The 16,625-nt window shown below is 45.5% G+C and overlaps 1 protein-coding gene across 2 annotated transcripts in view; it reads left to right on the forward strand.

Moving 5' to 3' along the window:
• The first annotated feature begins 4,900 nt into the window (after positions 1-4,900).
• Positions 4,901-16,625, forward strand: part of PTPDC1 (protein tyrosine phosphatase domain containing 1) — a 64,355-nt gene continuing 52,630 nt past the window's right edge. The window contains exons 1-2 of one of the 2 annotated variants that reach the window (XM_078436106.2): positions 4,901-5,013; positions 10,241-10,303. The gene's annotated coding sequence lies outside the window, so the exon portion shown is untranslated. The remainder of the gene's footprint in view (positions 5,014-10,240; positions 10,304-16,625) is intronic. The other variant, XM_078436099.2, reaches the window with a different exon arrangement.

Consider the following 16,625-nt stretch of genomic DNA (forward strand, 5'->3'; position numbering starts at 1 on the left):
GAAGCAGGCTCCAGGCTCTGAGCTGTCAGCACAGAGCCCGGTGCAGGGCTCGAACTCACGCACCGTGGTGACCTGAGCTGAAGTCGGACGCTTAACCGACTGAGCCACCCAGGCGCCCCAGTACGCAGCCTTCTGATAAAGTTGGTAACCAGTGGAGTAGTTGCTTCATAAAGTACCTCAAAACCCACGAGGATCTAAGAAAACCTGACATATGGCGTGCGCGGTGGTAATTAGCTGCCATGGGCGGGAGTGCAATTGTCAGAAAGCAGGAGGAGCAGGCCCCACACTGCTGCCCTCACTTAGAACACCCTTTCTCTTTTAAAAATTCAGTCTTGGGGCGCCTGGGTGGCTCAGTCGGTTGAGCGTCTGACTCCGGCTCAGGTCACGATCTCGCGGTTTGTGAGTTCGAGCCCCACATCGGGCTCTGTGCTGACAGCTCAGAGCCTGGAGCCTGCTTCCGATTCTGTGTCTCCCTCTCTCTCTGCTCCTCTCCTGCTCACGCTTAGTCTCTCTCTGTCTCTCAATTATAAATAAACGTTAAGAAAAAAAAAATTTTTTTTAAATAAAAAAAATAAAATTTCAGTCTTGATTGTTCTATTTAGTAAGGACTGGCTTACTTGCACGAGTACCCACATGGAGCCCTTCCCAGCCTCCCCTCGATAACGCACATTAATAATAAAAACGGTGCACTGCAACTGACTTCCTACTCCCCACCCACCATGCTTTCTAGTACCTTCTGTCTCCCACTGTATTGGTATGGTGGCCTGGTGGCTGCCTTTTGAGCAGATTTAATAAGCAGGCATCAGGCTCTCACTGAACTTGAACATGCCAGACCCTGTGGCCACTAAGAATCCCAAGCAGCCTGTTTAGTTAAAGCCACATGGCTGGGGAAGTGAGCAGCTCGCTGACCATCTGTTGTCTTCCTTCTCCAGGGGCCGAGTTGAAGGAATGTGGAAGGTTAGTGAGCTCTCGCTGGCCCACATGGTCCTGCCCAATCTGTGGTGTAGGCCTTGTCCTCTTGGAAGATAAATACCCACATGAAATGTGTCAGGGGTGCACATGCCTATACGGTGACCAGAGTTTCCTGTGAACTTTCCAGAGGCTATAAGGGAATGTCAGAAAACAGCATGGGCTTTGTAATCAGACCGTTCAGGATTTTAGACCTTGATTCCTCCACTTAATTAGGTAACTCTGGTGCATCTCTGAGCTTCCTCTTCCTGTAAAATGAGGCAATGATAACATGTTTATCTTGTGGGGCTATCGTGAAGATGAACTGAACTAAGTGTAGGGAGCACGGAGCACAGACCGGCTGCTTTGATTGTTGGACTGTAACTAAGCTCCCTCTTCAATTCCTCTACGTTGGTTTCTTCAAACCATCAATCACTCATCCCATAAACACTCACTAAGTGCGAGAGAACATGCCAGTGGCTAAGCTGCCGCCGGGGCGGGGCAGGGCTGGGGGGGAGCTGAGACAAGCAGGAGGATGGGGTGGGGACCCCACAGCGAGCAGGGCTCTGTGCGGAGAGCTGAGAATCGCTGGCAGACGAGCCCCAGCATCTGGATGTCGTCCTCACTTTTGCTTCTTCACTCACGCATTCATTCAAGAGACTTCAAGGCTCACAGGAGCTCTTGGAGACAGGCCAGCCGGGCTTGTGCCCCCACTTACTTCCCCCCTGCGGTGAGGATTAGCCACTTTCTCAACAGGAGCCTCCTGCCCTCGGCCTCAGTAGTACTGTTTTTGAGAGCGATGGGGTTGTGGCGAGATCACCTGCCCTCTTACTTATGGCCCGTTATGGTTTGGTCCTTGTCCCTGGTCCTCTGATCACGTTGATTTATTTGTGTTGTCAATTCTGTCACTAAGTATATCCTCTTACATCATGTTGTTATAGCACACTTCCATACAATTTCAGGAAAAAGTGGGTACCACTGGAAATTAAATTACTCAGAGAACCACATGATGAGGACATTCCACAGTGCTAATTTGTTCTCTCTTTCCCCCAAATCTGTGGCAACGAGTGACTCATCTTTAAAATAAAATAGCTCTAGAGTTGGTCATCTAGAATAACTCAAGGGAAAAAAAAAAAAAAACCCACAAAACCCTTGTCATGGCCTCCATCAAAGCAATCAATCTTACAGCACAATAAAAAAACTCCGAGAAGGTTGTCAGTTGAACATGGCATTAGAGTGAAATTGGATGGCAATCTTTGCACATATTACTGAAAAAATTGTTTTGGTGGAACACCCCATCCAAACTGTCATAGAGAAATGATGTTGACATAGTCCAGACTTTCCCCAATAGTGCTGATTTAAAATACCGAGTATTTAATTTGGGGTTAGAAAGTATGATCAGAGTAAGTAAAGAATACATCTTTTCAGGGACTAAAATACAGTTTTTCCGATCTAGTTCTGAGGTGTGAAAATGAAGTAATGAGACTTTATTGCGTTGGCTGAGGAAAACATCACACACATAACCCCTACCCTCAGTTGTGCTTTCCATGCAATTTTGTAAGCTTTTCGTGGACCCACAAGGCATCCCCCTTGCCTGCTCTCAGGTGGGGATGTTTGAACCCCTGACTTTCCCTCTCACTCCTGGTAGATGATCCTGGCTTAGCTTGAGTCAACTGCCCATCTGTTGGCTGGATGCCAATGGGTATCTAAGTTAGGAATGGATTTGGATATTTGGATACCAGAGGGTATCTAAATGAGGAATACCACCAAGACTACACACAAAGTAAAGAAACCCCCAAATCAAGGAGGGAATGGCTGCAAGTGGCCATAGGGATGTGAAGTCCTTATGTGCATACATGACCAGTTACGTGCATACATGACCTGTCACGGCAGGGCACCACGTAATTATTATGTTCTTTTAGTCCTCTCTTCAAACCCAGCGGTCACATAAGCGACACCCTTTTGCCCTACATACTTTTGTACTGCTATTCCCTACACTTAGCTTGGTCCTCTCCAGTTCAATTTTCAAGACCCCCATTCAATTATCTCTTGAGGCCTTCTCTGATGACTCCCTACTTCTTCCTTGCCTCCCCTCCAGATTGGATACCCTTCTCACATGTTCCTACACCACCCAGGGTTGTCCTGATGAGTTCAGATTGTGTTCTGGTCTTTCTCCCCATAGACTGTGGGCTCCCTACAGGCAGATCAATGTCTAACTTTCCCCACTAATTGTCAAAGTTTAATGCAGCAACAATATTTGAGAGGTATTTATTTGTATATTTATTTTAGAGAGAGAGAGAGAAAGAGAGAGAGAGAGAGAGAAAAAATCTTAATCAGGTTCTACATTCAGTGCGGAGCCTGATGCAGGGCTCAATCCCACAACCCTGGGATCATAACTGAGATGAAATCAAGAGTCAGACACTCAACCCACTGAGCCACTCAGGTGCTCCTGGAGAGGCCTTTAAACCAGTCCGGTTACTTATTAATAAACCATAGTGTGGGCACTCTTCTCCCTTGGACAAACTTGAGGAAAATCAAGTTCAAGTTTCTCAACTCTCTTTTAGACTCTAGTGTTCATCAAAAACGTTTCCTTTTACAATCTCACTATATTGTTTTGGCACGGTAATATCTTTACGTTGGTGTATTATGTGAGGCCTGCTTCCTGAGCTGCAGAGAGGAGTGACCTTGTCAGAGCTGGGTGGCCTTGTTGATTTAACAACACAGACTTATATTACTTGGGCCCATGTGTTTGTAGCACTGTAGAGCCGCCCACACCAGATCATCTGGTGTACGGAAAAGCCATCTGCGTTCTAGTTTGCCATCCCTGATCAGCGGTGGTGCGGAGGTGATCATGCCTACCTCGCAGGGTTGTTGAGAATTAAATGGGAAGATGTATGCAAGCATCCAGCACAAGGTCAGCCGCAGAGCATGTGTTCGCCTAGTAAGTTGTTCACATCCAGGAGGACTTATTTCTAAGGAACTGTGTGATATAGGACCACCTGCACCGGTTTCTTTTTTTTTTTTTTTTTTTTTTATTAAATTTTTTTTTTTTTAAGTTTATTTATTTTTGAGACAGAGAGAGACAGAGCATGAACAGGGGAGGGTCAGAGAGAGGGAGACACAGAATCCGAAACAGGCTCCAGGCTCTGAACTGTCAGCACAGAGCCCGACAGGGGGCTCGAACTCACGGACCGCGAGATCATGACCTGAGCCAAAGTCGGCCGCTTAACCGACTGAGCCACCCAGGCGCCCCCCTGCACCGGTTTCAACACACACAACACACACAACACCCACCCACCCACCAGGACGTAGCATTCTTTCCCTCTTTTTTGGAAGGAGATTTCACCGCGGGCAGAAACGTGCTGAGACTCCATTTCCCAGCTGGGTGAGCTGCTAAGGTTAAGTGTGTAAGATGTGGGTAGAGGCTGTTGGAAGGGGCTTCTGGAAGGCCCGTCCTAAATCAAGGAGGTGACTGCCGGAGCTGCCCCAGATTTGCGGTCGGAAGCCAAGCCGTGAGGCCAGAGCGCAGAGAGCCTGGGCCCCTGGGGTCCCGAGCTCCCCTTGCTCTTGGAGGGGAGGCAGCCTTGCGATAAGGCTCGGGGTGTTGGGATTTGGGGGTTCTGCTACACGCAGGCGAACCCCATCCGCCACGCGCTGGGGGAGCAGGTGCGGGCCCCTTGGGACACTCGTGGGCCAGTCGCGGCCGTCGGGGCGGGGTAGCTCGGGGGCGGGGCCCAGGTTCCGGCTCCCCGTCCCGCGGGCACAGGCTGGCCGAACCCGGGCCCTGCCTTCCCTTCCCGCTGCTGCCGACCTCCGAGTCTGGCCGGGAGGCGGCAGCCCGCGGCCTTCCCGCGGCCCGCCGCCGTATCCCAGGCCGCCTCCGGCTGCCATTGGCCGGCGCGCGTCACGTGCGTCGGCGGCGGGGGCGAGGCGGCGCGCGCGGCCCGGGAGCGGCCCAGAGCGCCTGCGCCGGCCGCGGCCGAGGTGGGCGCCGGCGGTCGTGTGGCGCCGGGCGGAAGCTGCCGGGCGGCTGCGGCGGCGTCCTTGGCGGGCGCAGGCGGCGCGGTGAGTGCGGGCGGGCGGCAGGCCTGGCGCGTCTCCTCCAGAGGCGGAGGTCGGCGCTGTGCTGCCGCAGCCCGGATCCCGACGCGTCGGCCGTTTGTGGGAAGCGCGTGAGGAGAGTGGGGACCGGGCGGGGGGCGGGGGTCGTTCCGCCGTCCGCGCGGGGAGGCCGAGGCTGGGATGGAAGCCCGCGCCCGCCACGGCGGTCCCGAGGCCCCTGGGCGCGACCCCGCCGCCGGCGACTTGGGACCGCGCCGCCTCCCGCCTGCTGGTGCGGGTGTCCCCAGGTGCGGGTGCCTCCCAGGTGCAGGTGTCCCGCCGGCGTCTGGGACGCCCCCTGGTGCGGGTGCTCCCTGGTCTGGTTCTCCCGGTCAGGTGCAGGTGCCTCCAGGTGCGGGTCCCCCAGTTGCGGTGCCCCAGGTGCTCCGGGTCCCGGGCCATCTTCAGGGGCTGCACCCCGGGCTTCGGCGGGGACCAGCTGCTCACCGGGCCTGGCGCCCTGCCTGGTTCGCGCGGTCTGGGAAGGTGCCTTGTCCTCCCTTCTCTCCTCCTTTCCAGTGTAGCGCTTCCTCCTGTGCTCCTCTGACCCTCATAAAAAAATTCAGGCCCACGACAGTTACTTTAAAGGTAACATTGGACGCTATGAAAAGGGGTCTGAGAAGCACAGTTTCCCCCAGTGCAACCAGTGTGGCAGAATCACTTCCACACCCTGCCGAATCCCCTACTGATGATGAAGTCTCCCCGGTGCTCCTCGGATAGATTGTTCAGGGTGCCAGCATTTAGGAAAATCTTCGGAGAGAAGGGGCTTGCACTTCAAAATTCCACTTGGAAGTCTGGAAATTATCCTGAGGACAAACCTTAAATCACAGTTCTCTTAAAGGCACATCTCATCCTTTTTCCGACTAAAACCGCCTCAACATCTGAAGATTTTCTTTAGCTTTAAAACAAGCAGCACGGTGGGTGTGAGAACGTGTACGTTGGAATGTTTCTTTGCTGGTGACTTTATCCGTTCTTTCGCACCTAAAGATACATTTCGGCCTCACCTAAAGATACATTTGATTTTTTTTAGTTTACTCCTACATCTCCTGTTCTAAAATATGTAAGTTGAATAATCAAAACATTTCTTTGCAAAATATATTTTTTTAAGTTTTTATTTATTTTTGAGACAGAGAGAGAGCATGAGCAGGGGAGGGGCAGAAAAAGAGGGAGACACAGAATCCAAAGCGGGCTCCAGGCTCCGAGCTGTCAGCGCAGAGCCCGACGCGGGGCTTGAACTCACAGACTGCGAGATCATGACCTGAGCTGAAGTCGGACGCTCAACCGACTGAGCCACCCAGGCGCCCCACTTTGCAAAATATTGACTGTGTCATTTAATGCACTTAATGTGTTGTTACTGAAAAAAATGGAGTATTTTTTGGTTCCCGTGGAGGCAACTTGGGGTAGAGAAAATAAAGTGGGTTTTGGTTTAAGCAAGAACTCGTATTTTAACCCCAGTTCTAACACTTTCCTGACCTTGGGCCAGTGACTTCCTGGCTGAGTCTCACTTTGCTCATCTTTAAGATGGGGACAGTGCCTCCAGGGTTTTATTTGGGACAGCATATGGAAGGGCCTGGTAGAGTACTAAGCACAACCAGTTTTGTCCTGTTCTCTTTCACCTTCCCTGTTTTTAGAGATTAGTGCGTTCCCATACTGCTGTAATATTCCAGGTCATTTTCATTTCCAAAAAAGATGCAATTTATTTTTGAGGACCTACTGCATGCAAGGCATAAAAAGAAAAAATTGATAAAAATAGTAATGAGCCATGGGGCGACTGGGTGGCTCAGTCTGTTAAGCATCCGACTTCGGCTCAGGTCATGGTCTCATGGTTTGTGGGTTCGAGCCCTGCGTCGGGCTCTGTGCTGACAGCTTGGAGCCTGGAGCCTGCTTCGGATTCTGTGTCTCCCTCTCTCTCTCTGCCCCTCTCCAACTCGTGCTCCTTCTCTCTCAAAAATGAAATAAAGACATTTAAAAAAATAACAATGAGCCACCTTTTAAATATTTTTGAGAGATCTGCAGGCATGGGCTATTTATTTAGCTCCTAATCATGCTTTCCTTTCTATGACTAAAATCATCCATTTGTTAATTCAGTAAATATTTATGAACAATTATTGGTGCCAGGCTTTGTGTTAGGTGGAGGGGATATACCAGTGAGGAAGGCAGACAGGGTCCCTGATCTTACAGAAATTATATGGGAAAAAAAATACAAGCAAATAAAAAAACAAAGGTAAGTACAGATTGTGATAAATGAACAGTACAACTACAAAGTCTCTGAATGTTAGCATGATGAGGAAATGTGTTTCTCACTGAGTTTACTTTGTAACAAAATAGTGGTTGGGAAATTCTCTTAAACTCTTAAAGTCTCAATTAAAAGTACATTGTGTGTTAGAAAATAGGAAACTTCAAGAAAATAAACGAGCACAGTTGAAGATTTCACAGGTCTGAAATACTTTTCACAGTTGATCCAAGAGATGTAACTTAAATTTGTTCCGTAAAAATGTCAGTGCTTTGACAGTTCTTTGGCTTAACTTACTTACAAGAAGTTATAATCGTATTTTTTCTTGGAAACCATTCCCTTTAATGGCAATTAGTATGGGCACCTAGTTTTGTAGAAAATTGTGTCCCCATAAATCTTTCTGCATGATCTCGAAAATGTACTGATCCTCAAGCCCATGAGACTTTTAACACGAACAGTGAGTGTGGACTGACCATTAAACAGGTGTCTGAGAGAACAACTAACCCATGACCTTAGCCATCGTTTATAAGGTACATGTTTTTATTTTTCTAGTTGATCAAACAGCAATAGATCTGATGACAGCAAATTGAACAAATTGGATTTTTAAGGAAACTGACTTTTGCAAGTGACCAGTTATGATGATGAAAATCTGAAACTCCCTAACTACTTACACTTGCATGAAAAAAACTAACAGAAATATTAACAGGCATTCTGCTTATCATTTTCTCAGTTCGTTATTAGTCATGTTTCCTGGGCTGTCTAGTTAAGTATTTGGACATAACTTTTTTGCCATGGTTTAAAACCTAACAGTTGTCCTCTTGGTGGTAAACCTTATGATTTTAGTCCATGATCGTTTTTTTGTTTTGTTTTGTTTTTTATTTTAGAGAATGAACGGAGGGAGAAGGGCAGAGGGAGAGAGAGAGAACCTTAAGCAGGCTCCATGCTCAGCGCAGAGCCCGACATCCATGACCCTGGGATCATGAACAAGTTGAAATCAAGAGTTGGATGCTTAGCGCCTAGTCCTTAACCTCTTGATTGGCAGGTTTCCCCCCCCCCCCCCCCCCCAGGCCATCAGCTAGCCTCCTTGTAGTTGCTATGAAAGAGCACTTCTGCCCTTTGTTCTTTCTCTGTGGGCACGAACACCTGTCAAGTCTCTGGATCAGACCTTTGCGTCTGAGTGCTGTCCTGCTTATGAGCATAGGAGCCGGCCACTGTAGGTGGAGACCAGCTAGGAGAAAGCCCGCTAATAGTTTCTTGAGGGAAATAAAAGTCTTTTTGGTCTGGGAGTCATTTCTTTTCACTATAGTTCAAGCAACACCATTTTTTTCTGCACGGTCGGTGTAGTAATTTGTGGCGTTCTACCCTTCAGAAGGAAAGATGTTTGGCCCTATATGTGAACTCAAGACTTTATTTCATCAAAAAAAATCCTTTTAAGTTAATTAATTTTGAGAGAATGAGAGTGAGCAAGCAGGGTAGGGGCAGAGAGAGAGAGAGAGAGAGAGAGAGAGAGAATCCCAAGCAGGCTCTGCACGGTTAGTGCAGAGCCGGATGCAGGGCTCGAACTCACAAACCGTGAGATCATGACCTGAGCCGAAACAAAAAGTTGGACGCTTAACTGAGTGAGGCACCCAGGTGCCCCAATTCTAGTTCTTTTTTTTTTTTTTTTTTTTTTTTTTTTTATTTATTTATTTTTGGGACAGAGAGAGACAGAGCATGAACAGGGGAGGGGCAGAGAGAGAGGGAGACACAGAATCGGAAACAGGCTCCAGGCTCCGAGCCATCAGCCCAGAGCCTGACGCGGGGCTCGAACTCACGGACCGCGAGATCGTGACCTGGCTGAAGTCGGACGCTTAACCGACTGCGCCACCCAGGCGCCCCTCTAGTTCTTTTTAAGCAGGTGTTTTATTGCTAGAATAAGGACCAGAAGAATCCATTTATTGAATTGGTCTACAGGATAAATTTGGAAACCCAAACTGCCTGTCCAGGAACAAAATCAATTATCCGCTCCTTTCTTTCCCTAACCCTGGCCTCTCAGCCTTACTGCCCACTGGAGGGGTCTCTGTCGGAAGAGGTCTCTGAAGGAAGATTTATCCTATTGGTGACAGGTAGCACCTTCAGTTCTCTTCTTTTCAAACTTTGTCAGCCAATCCTTTAGAATGTTTATTTTTTACTTTATTTGCTAGAGGCAGAGCATGAAGAGTAGACTTGAGGGGATTAGGGTCAGTATGGAAAAGTAAAATCACATGCTGGAACTTTTCCTCAGAATTGTAGGGAAAGGGGAGATGGCTGACTGAAAATATGTTGAGTTGAGTAATAGATATTCAAGTTTAAAATTTTTGTGTCCCAAAGAAAATGGCCCAATTTAAAAATTCTGTCTAGCGTTTTGTATATTACCTCAAACTTGGTAGCAATTTTGTTGTGTCTATCACTGATGGGCAAATATATTTGACTATTAAATTGTGGCTGTTTTGAAATATACAGTAGTTTTGTCTTTATCCCCCAATGAGAAACTATGTATAAATTGACCCAGGCCACAGATTAAATTTATAGCAGATATTAGAAACAATGGCAGGAATATATTGTAACATGTAGCACGAAAGTAACTAAGGCTGTGTGTAATGTAATAGTAACCATTACAACTATAGGATCTTTTGAAAGTGGAATTGTATTCCTATAAAAGTAAAACATCACTGAGCATAAAAATTTAGAAAATACTGATAAGCCAAAACGAAAAACAGCCTTGCAACTCCAGCAGCGTTAGTATCGTATTAGCTGCGTTCGCCTTTGTTGATCTGCGGTGGATTTACTCGGGATGGTGTAGACAAGGCCAGCTGTCCTGTGAGCGCTGGACGCTGCATCTCCTGCGAGCGCGCGTAGTGTGTGCTTTCTACTCTGGGTGTTCCGTGAATGGAGGCACTTATTCTAAGGTCAACACCTTTTGTCCACTCTTTTTTCCAGACTGTGACCTCTCCGGACGTCTTCGGACCTCTGGCTCCTCAGGAATCTTTAGGGAAGGGCCTGGTGAGCTAGCGTTTCAAGTCTGTGGTGGCCACCTGAGTAAGGACTGAAGAGTGGCCGAATATGTACTGCGAGTAATAACGGAAGCTGTGGGAGCGTGTCAGGGGAAGTCAGCCACCTGGTGTCTCTCAAGCGCTTTCTCTCCGCCTGTGTGGACGCACTGTGTGTACAGTTGTTGTGTTTGACTTTGTTTAGTGGGAAAGCCTTTGCATTTCCAGCCAGCTCTCTGCATGTCCGTATGGCCCGGAAGTGCTGTCCTGCAGTTCTGTCCCTGCAGGCCAGGCCGTCCCCTGCCACGGTCCCTCCCGACCCGCGGGCCTCCTGTGCTCACCGCCGTCAGTGCTGTTGTGTCTTGAACACATCTCGGGCTTCTCGCTTCATGTCATAGGCCCACCTGAACACGCTCACCGTCACCGTGCCCTGTGAACACTGGCGTCACGCCGTGCCTTCTCCTGCTGGCCCCCGTGGCTGAGCTCCTGGTCTCCACCCCGAGCTGACTCGTGTCCACACGCCCTCCATAAGCCTGTTTTGCAAAGGTCCTAGCATGCATCCAGCTTAGCCTGTGTTTAATTTTGTGAGTATAAAGCTGTACAGAATCAACTGTTTTCTTTCAGCAAAAGCTCCTTGGGAGCAGAGGTGATAAGCAGGGACTTTGGGGAGGCTTTCTCCTCTCGGTGGTCAGTTGTGTGTTTCCTGGTACATGTGGGAAAGCATTCTCATCCGGATAATTTTCTTCTCTTCCCTCTGATGCAGCCATTCCATATTTCAAAACAGAGAAACAGAATGTTAATTATGTGTGGAATTTTAAAGTGTTCATGCCCTTAATGGTCTAAAGTTCTATAAAGTGATCGTGGAGTATTTCTGCTTTTCAGTTTGTGCTGTCCAAAGTCTTATTTTCTAATTGCCTATTACTTGCATCAGTGGTGGCCTCCTTGAGTCAAAGTACAGGACTCCCCTATTCATGCAGACAGAAAGAAAACTGAACAGTTTTTCTGCATGTTAAGTTTTAGACTTTTAAGTTCTGTACTTCTAAAACGCTAATTTCTCTAGTTGATGATAACAATATAGAATGGAAGTAATATCCTTATGTCACATAAGTGGTGAGATTTACCGGTTTCAGTAGAGTGAGTCCTGTTGCATTGGGCATTTGGGGAAGAGCTCGTAACACATATTAATCACTTACTTGGTGCCAGATGTTGATTCCAACTCAGCCTGTGAGGGTGTCCTGAGCCGTCCCTCAGGCCACGCACCTCAGGAACTATTTGGTCTTTGTACTCCCCCATGTTCTCAGAGCTCTTGGCACCTCGTAGGGGCTCAGATATTTACTATATTGAATTGGACTGTTGTTCGTGTGACTCCCTAAGCATTCTGGCGTCTTCCCCTCTAAGGCATACTCTGGTTTGTCCCCCTGCCTTCCGACTTTGGGAAAAATATACCTGCACGGTGACACAATTTTGTATTATTGAGCATGTCAGAGGTTTCTGTTCCCAGGTAGATACAACTGAAAAGTGCAGTATTTATTTGTTGCTCAAATTGTTCCAACTTTACCATTGAGAGCTCTTTCCGGTGGTTTCTGTTTGTGTTTGGAGCACTTGCCTACTTTCCAGCACTACAGGATGCTTCAGATTCATCTAGTGTATTCCCTGTTCCAGCCCTAAAATCAGCCATTTCAACAAGGATCCCTGGATCCTGGTGTTAAAAGCCAGGATTTGCTCTGATGTGCTCATCGCTACTGGGGTGTCCTTGCTTTTAGGTCCCGTGAGTGAGCAGAGCTAGGAGATAAATATGTGGATATTTACTTACCTGTGTGTGCACACATCTCTGTAATATTTCCACTTTGAGTCATCGGTTTCTGTATTAAGCTAAATAGGAGTTCCGGCTGATGCCTCAGACTCTAATTCAGAACCCCCCACCCGGTTCATTCTGGCCTTTTCCCCGGTGCTTACTTGTTACCTGTACCCTCCATCTTCGACAGCGAGAGACCCGGCTTCTGCCATTCACCATGTTTCTACTTAACTTCTCCATTCCAGGATACGTGTGCAGGAGTATCAAGATTGTTAACCAGCCCCTCCCTGAGAAGTCGCATTTCCAGCTACAGTGGAGTGTATGGTTCCTTTTGACTTTAGTCTCCGGTCATTTCCAGAGTTACTCAGGTCCCTTTCTGCCATCCCCCCTCCTCCTCCCCGGTGAAGTTATTCACACATTTGTAATACAATTAAATTCTTTTGTCTGCATTCCCTGCTGGGGTTGCCCACTCTCCACCCTCCTAGTTGATTTTTTTTAGTTTGCATTTTAAAATATTGCATAAAGTTTATTCTTTGTGCTATAAAATAGTTCTGGGAGGGCTGACAAATGGATAACATACGTATCCATCACTGTAGTACTAGACACAATAGTTTCATGGCCCTAAAAATTTGTGCTTTACTCGGTCGCCCCTCTGCCCTTTTCAGACGTCTTGCAAAGACTGTTTTGTCTCTTTTCCAGAAAGTCATATAAATGGAATCTTACAGTGTAATCTTACATTGGATTCTTTTGCTTAGCGTGCTACATGTAAAATTTATCCACGTTGTTGCATAGAATAATGATCCTTTCCCTTTAATCACAGAACAGTGGTCTAGTAGGTTTTGTGACAGGTGGGTCATTTCCAGATATTGGCGATTACAAGGGAAGCCATCGTGAAGATTCACATATGTGTTTTTGAGTGGATGTGTTTTCAAATTAGTTGGGTAAATAGCTGAGAACAGTTTCCGGGTCTTACTCTAGGGCTGTGTTGAGCTGGCTGAGAGACCGCCACACTGCCTTCTGCATGGCTGTACCGTTGCCCTCTCTCCCACCAGTGGTGAAAGAGGCTTCCTCTTGCCCCCCATCTGTGCCAGCAGTTGACATTGCTAGGTTTTCTTGTGTTTCTGTGTTTTGCTGTTCTGACATAGAGTGGTATATCATTGTGGTTTTAAGTTGCACTTCCCTATACGAAGCATCTTCTCATACGCTTGATTTTCATCTGTCTTTGGTGAGGTGCCTGTTCACATCTTTTGCCCATTTTTTTTTCTTTCGGTAGAAACTAAAAAGTATAATATAAAGGTTTTATTTTTAACTTCAAAATAAAGCTCAAACAATACAGAAGTGTATAAAGGGAATAAATAGGACAAATGCTCCCTTTTTTGCTCCAAATGTAAATCTCTTAAAACTGGCATTAACAGATTGACACATATGGCGCCAGTTTTCCCTTATGTTTCTAATTCACAAATGCATTTTTCTATAATTTTGAAGTTTTTTTAACACACAAATGTAACTCAACCCAAACTATTACTCTGCAACTTGCTTTTATTTTTTAGCTTACTGCCGTATTGCAGTCAAGTTCCAGCTCAGTGCATGTAAACATAACTTGGTGAGAATGTAACTGGCTTGTGTTCCGTGAGAAATGTATGCTAGAGTTTGCTCAACCATTTCTTACTCAGAAGTATTCAAATTCATACCAGTTTCTTTTCTACAAGAAAAATTCTGCAGCAACCACAATTTACACACCCTGATGGCCTTTTCATTTTTTTCTTAAATAAAAATGCAACATGTGGGGCGCCTGGGTGGCTCAGTCAGTTAAGCACCTGACTTCAGCCCAGGTCATGATCCTGCACTTCGTGGGTTGGAGCTTGGCGTCGGGCTCTGTGCTGACAGCTCGGGGCCTGGAGCCTGCTTCAGATTCTGGGTCTCCCTCTCTCTCTGCCCCTCCCCTGCTTACACTCTGTCTCTCTGTCTCCCCAAAATAAACATTTAAAAAAAATACAATATGTAAATATCTATAATATCTCCAATTAACCAACATATGAGCAGGAAAGAGTAGTTATCAGTCATCCTGGGAACCTGTCCTCCCACCCCTGCCCTCTCTCCTCCCTTTCTCATTTTGCCAGTTTTTAGGAGTGCTTGGGTGGCTCGGTCGGTTGAGTGTCCCACTCTTGATTTCAGCTCAGGTCGTGATCCCAGTGTTGTGGGACTGAGCCCCACATCAGGCTCTGCGCTCACAGCATGAAGCCTGCTTAGGATTCTCTCTTTCCTTCTCTCAGCCCCTCTCCCCCGTGCTCGCACATGCTCTCTCTCATTTAAAAAAAAAAGAAAAAGTTGTCCTCTTATTCAACCTTTAAAGTTGTTTGCATGTGTTTGATGCATGTCCTTCATCAGACATGGGATTTGCAGGTACTTTCTCCCAGTCTGTCTTTTCATCCTCTGTGGCTTTTACAGAATTCAGGGTTTTCATTTTAATTAATTTCAACTTAAAAGTTTTTCTTTCATAGATTTGCTTTTGCTGGTATACTTAAAAACTCATCACCAAAACCAAGGTCATGCAGATTCCCCCCTGCACTTTCTTCTAGAAATTTTATAATGTCTGCATTTTACATGTAGGTCAGTGATCCATTTTGAGTTAATATCTGTGTGAGGTTCAGTTTGTTGCATATGTACTCCAGTATCTGGCATCACTTGTTGAAAAAGCTGTTCTCTCTTTATTGAATGGTCTTTGCACCTTTGTCAAAAACTGTTTCTGTGGGTTTGTTTCCAGGCTCTGTTATGTTTCATAACATGAGTTGGTTCTTTCACCGGTTTATAGTTAGTCTTGAAATCAGGTAGTGTGAATCCTCCAACTTTGCTCTTTTCCAGAATCAAATTGGCTATTCTAATGCATTTACTTGTTCATATAAATATTAGAATAAACTTGAGTGTGTTTCCAAAAAGCTGGCTGGGATTTCAGTAGGAATTGCATTAAACCATCGATCTGCTGACATCGTTACTACATTGGATCTTCCAAATACAAGAACATGAAATATCTCTCCCTTTATTTAGATTTCCCTTGATTTCTTTTGATCAGTGATTTCTGGTTTTCTGTACCCAGATCCTGTACATATTTTGTTACATCTATACCTCAGGACTTCATGTGGGGAGGTGCTGTTGTAAGTGTATTATTTTTTAAAATTCAAATTCCAAGTGTTCATTGCTGGTATATAGGAAAGCAGGTGTCTTTTTTATCTTGATTATGTCCCTTTCAGCTGTGCTAAATTCACTTATTATGTACAGGAGTTATTTGGTAGATTCTTTGGGGTTTCTGGATAGAGAGGTATGTTGTCTGTGAATAAAGATAGTTTTATTTCTTTTTATTTTATTTTTTTATTCTTTTTATTTTCTTCTTTCTTTTATTTTATTTTATTTATTTTATTCTTTTTATTTTACTTATTTTTCTTTTTATCCAATTTGTATACCTCTTCTTCTTGTGTGATTACACTAGCTAAAACTTTTAGTATGAAGGTGAATTAGAAGTGGTGAGAGGGAACATCCTCCTTCCTGATCTTGGGGAGAAACTTAACATCTCACTAGTGTGATGTTAGCTGCGATTTTTAAAAATAGTCTTATTAGATTAAGAGAGTTCCCTTCTAAGTTTTTTTGGGTTTTTATCATGAATGGATGTTGAACTTTGTTTCTCCTGCATATATTAATATAATCATATCTTTTTTCATTCATTCCATTAATATGACAAATTACATTGATTTACAGGTGTTGAATCAGCCTTGCATTGTTGGAATGAACCCCATGTTACCATGTATTACCCTTTTTATATAGTCAGTTTGCTGGATTCATTTTGCTAATATTTATATCTAAATTCTTGAAAGATCTTGGTTTATAGTTTTCTTTTTTGTAATATATTTACTAGTTTTGGAATAAAAGGTAATGTTGGACTTACAAAATGAGTTGAAAGATGATCTCCCTTCTGATTTCTGGAAGAAACTGTAAAAGTGGTATTGTTTCTTCCTTAAATGTTTGGTAACATTCACCAGTAATACCATCTGAGCTTGGTGTTTTCATTTTGGGGGAAGATTTACCACTGATTTAATCTTTTTCAGGTGTAGGGCTATTCATATTATCTGTATTTCCTGGGGTGAGTTTTGGTTGGTTGCACCCTTCAAGAATTGGTCCATGTTATCTAGATTACCAAATTTAGGGGTGCCTGGGTGGCTCAGTCAGTTATGTGTCTGACTTCGGCTCGGGTCATGATCTCACAGTTTGTGAGTTTGAGCCCCACGTCGGGCTCTGTGCTGACAGCTTAGAGCCTGGAGCCTGCTTCGAGTTCTGTGTCTCCCTCTCTCTCCCCCTTCCCCCTCTCAAAAATAAATAAACAGTAAAAAAATGAATTACCAAGTTTATGGGCATAGAATTGTTTGTACTATTTGCTTAACTAACTTTTTGATGTCTGTAAGATTAGTAGTGATGACTCCTATTTTACTCCTGATTGGTAATTTGCGTCTTCTTTTTTTTTCTTAGCTCTTGGTTTGGTTTATTGTTTCCT

The sequence above is a fragment of the Panthera onca genome, chromosome D4 (assembly GCF_046562875.1).
Source record: "Panthera onca isolate mPanOnc1 chromosome D4, mPanOnc1 haplotype 2, whole genome shotgun sequence".
Classification (NCBI taxonomy): domain Eukaryota; kingdom Metazoa; phylum Chordata; class Mammalia; order Carnivora; family Felidae; genus Panthera; species Panthera onca.